This window comes from Mastomys coucha, unplaced genomic scaffold (genome assembly GCF_008632895.1).
Source record: "Mastomys coucha isolate ucsf_1 unplaced genomic scaffold, UCSF_Mcou_1 pScaffold17, whole genome shotgun sequence".
Taxonomy (NCBI): domain Eukaryota; kingdom Metazoa; phylum Chordata; class Mammalia; order Rodentia; family Muridae; genus Mastomys; species Mastomys coucha.
In genome coordinates this window covers 25,340,744-25,344,814 of record NW_022196899.1, presented here as the reverse complement: position 1 = coordinate 25,344,814, position 4,071 = coordinate 25,340,744, and positions in this window count along the sequence as shown.

The window sequence follows — 4,071 nt, the reverse complement described above, 5'->3', positions numbered from 1 at the left end:
GGCTAAAACTGACTCCACAAAACTGTTCTCTGACCTATATGTGAGTACCAACTCAACAACAACAACTAATTGGGGATTTGTGGAGAATGGCCCAGCTTTTGAGAGCACATGCTGTTCTTACAAAGGACCCAAACTCTGATCTTAGTATTCATGCCAGATAGTCACAACCATTGGTAGCTCTAGCTCCTGGGAATCCACAGATTGTAAAATGTTTTACACAGATTGTTAGTGGGTAGTAAGTATGTTGGGTGTTAAGAGAGAAATGAGTGTGTTTGAAAGAAACATTGTGGGCAGAGAGTGGGATGGTGTATGTTCAGCTGCATCTGCAGTTGGTTTTATTACCATAAACATGCTGTGCAGAGGAGATATGGACTCTTTTAAGCTTTAAATTGGATTTGAGGGCTGTAAAGGATGTAACAATGGTGCTCATAACTACATGTACTTGAGTGAATCCAGAAGACTGCTCTTTCCCTGGGCATTGCCACTGATGGTTAACAGATTGGCTTAGTAGCATTCCTTCCTTCCTCCATGGTATGTGAGGTACCACATTCTTTTCACCGTTTAAAACAAGCAAGATATTCAGATAAAATTGAGCTAAAGGGAGGACCTTTACCTCAGAGGATCCTTGCCTGCCTGGAAAATAATCATTCAAAGTTAAGCCACTTTCCTATTTAGGGAAAGTTCAGCCCATCTATTTAAATTTCAATTCTCTGTTCCACAGTTCATAGTATTTAAAGGGCATTTTATAATGTATGAGTTTTTAAAATTAGGATATCTTTTATCTTTCACCATTTCATATGTATATAACATAACTTGATCATATTCACCCTAGCTCCCATCTCCTATAACCTGACTTCTAACATGTCTCACCCCTACCTTCATGTTTTGTAAATCAATAATTCTGATTTATGTATGAATTCTACCTAGACAAATAGTAATACCTTACAATATTCAAATATTAGCCAAACTTTAATGAAGACAAAATCCATTGTTTATGTTCAAAGTGGTGAGTAAGGGTTATAAATGACTTCCTTAGCAGATTTCTTATTAGCATAAAAGAATAGATTAGCATTATGGAGCAGCTTAGTTAGCACTTTTAAACTATATAGAAAACAACATCATGTTTAACTCAAAGCCCTTCTATTTTGAGAAGAACATGAAGTATAAAAAGAAAATGTTTTGGTCACTTCTATGTTGCTGTGGCAAATTCCATGAGCCAAAGTGTCTTGGGTAGATTTGATTTGCAGTCCAGGTTACCACCTGTCATCATGATGTCTGGGTGAGAACTCAAGATGGAGCTGGAGCAGAACATGATGGACTCAGTGCTGGGACCTCTATCGTCAATGGACAAAAAGAAATGTCCCATAGACATGCCCACAAACTAATCTAATCTGAGAAACTCCTAAATTGAAGTTATCTTTTCCCATGGGACTTTAGCTTGTGTCAAGGAAACAATAAAAACTAACCAATACAGAAAATATTTGTAAAATTTCTACTTTTATTATTTTATTAAGTAAGAATCTTATAACTCAGAGAATCTGTATATCAGAGAAACTGCTTTAGATATAGATGGAGGACAATTTCTTCACACCTTCTGTAATAGGTACTAAACTATGGAAGACCCCCATTAGAATGTTACAAATCTTGGAGTCTGGTGTCATGGATCATTGATGGCATTCCATTTTGTGAGAAACCTCATAAACGCACACTCTGGTTACAAACAAGCCATTAAGAGAAAGGAGACAATGAGATTTACAGATTTCATTTTCAGTTTGCATACACATTGCACAAATACACATTTTCATCTGGTCTTTGCAAACCTTCACTCACAATATTGTTTATTGACTCAATATTCTTTTCTGGTGAGATTAAGTGTAAGTGGTCATGCATGCCTTTCTGGAGTTCTTGAATGAAAAGCTTTTCACCTAGTTAGGAACAGATTCCTGCTTCAAAACAATATAGTTATGAGATTTAGAACTAATTTTAATTTTACTTAAATAAAATTTCATGATAATTTCTAGTAAAATACACCCATTTTTTAACTTCTATGTGGTTTTACATTCAAAGCAAATCAGAGGACAGTCATTTTTATAAGAGTTAGGGTTAGGGCTAGGGTTAGAATAGAATTTGCTCAAATAATTTGCTGACTGCTCATCTTTGATAATACTCAAGGGACTCTTGTTTCATGCAGGACTTGCAAACTACCAGGCATAGTATTATGAATGAAGGAGACCAAGGCAATATAAATTGGAAATGAAGAAGTCAAAGTATCTTTTGTTGAAGATTAGTAAATGTAAGTGAGCCTAAAATTGCCACAAGAAAACTCATATGTCTTGTAAACACAAGTAGCACCATATAAAATTAACACACAAAATGAATATTCCTTCTGTATAAAAATCACAAACTTACTGAGAAGGAAATCAGGGAACCAGCACCATTCCCTTAAAAATTATAAGATATCTTTGTTGTAACTCTAACTAAGAAGTGAAAGACTTGTATGATTACAAAAATCTTAAAGAAATTGGTGAAAATATTAGATAAGATCCTTGCATGTCTGTTGGAAACCAAAGGCACTCTCCAGCTCAAACCCGCTGCTGACCTCCGCTCTGGTGGAGACACCTGGAGCCAAGAGGCCTGGGAATCAGGCACCTTCTTCCCTGGAAAGTGCTTTACAACCTTCCCCTCTGAGAAAGTGCTAAGTCAAGCTGAGAAGGCGCCATGCTGAGAGGTGCCTGGAGCCAACATCAGAGACCACTTCCCGAGATAAGGCTGCAAGATGTCTGAGACTCCTTATCAAACATCCAGATGATCCCCCTTCTCATCCTTTGATCCCCTCACCCCCTCCTCATTTTCTTCTTTCCGTATAAATACTGGCCATTGGGCATCATTAAATGAGGCTTTGACAAAAGATTTGCAAGGCCTCCCTCTCCTTTGTTCCCGTCCATTCTATTCCAGGTCTAGCTCCCCTCGAAACCCACAAAGTAACTAAGATCCCGCAGGTCCGAGATACATGTCCATTAGTTAGTAAGGTTAATATAGTAAAAAATGACGGACCTAAAATACTCTTTTGATTCTATCTTGTTTTCAACCTGATAAAATTCATAATACTTTTGACGTTTCTTTGAGAAACAATATTATAGAAGTGATTTTATTAATCTTCATTCCTCTCAGTCTGATGCCATGTTCCCTTAGCCTCATCCATAGTCTCAGCAACATGACTACCAAAGCATTAGGTGAACAAGACAACACCAATGAACATTAAAAACTAAATGGGGCATAAAACCTGCACAAAGAAATATAGGCAACTGCATCCTAAACATTTGTTTGCAAGTGTATCTAAAACAAGTGTGTTTCTTGGATGCAGGTGAAAGATGGAGCCTGTTTTCTTATCCTAACTTGTAGTCTGTGTATTTTTATGTGTTTAAGTGAGACAGTTAATCTTTAGTGTTATAAAGAGCAATACATGTCAATATGTATGGGTCTGTTATTTTGTTGTTGCCATATACTTTTCCCCCTACTTTGATGAATAAGTATAGGGTTATTCATCATTTCTATTCTCTTGAGTATATACTTCAGACTGATGTTTCAATTTGTAAACCTAGATTGCTAAAGAGAAATAGCTTAATGTTGATTATACTGTGTAATATTCCTCTGCTTTTGTTGATATGAATGATACTTTTGCTTGGTATTGTAGTCTCCTCTGGTATCTCTGTTTTTTGATAAAGATTAAAGGGCCTGGTCAGATATCTTGAAATCTCTAAAAAAAAAAACACAGGTGAGAACCTAGACTACTAAAGCAGACAAAACTCTCAATCACCATAGATGGAGAAAACAAAATATATCAAGACAAACCTTAATTCAAACAATATCTACCCACAAATCCAATCCCACAAAAACAAATACTAGGAGGAAATTTCAATTCAAGTGATAACTATATTCAAAAACCAAAGGAGATAAGTAATTCTATACCAGCAAAACAAGGAAAGTGCACACAAACTCTATCTCTGACTTTCTCTCTGTCTCTGTCTCTCTGCTCTGTCTGTCTCTCTCTCTTTCACACACACACACACA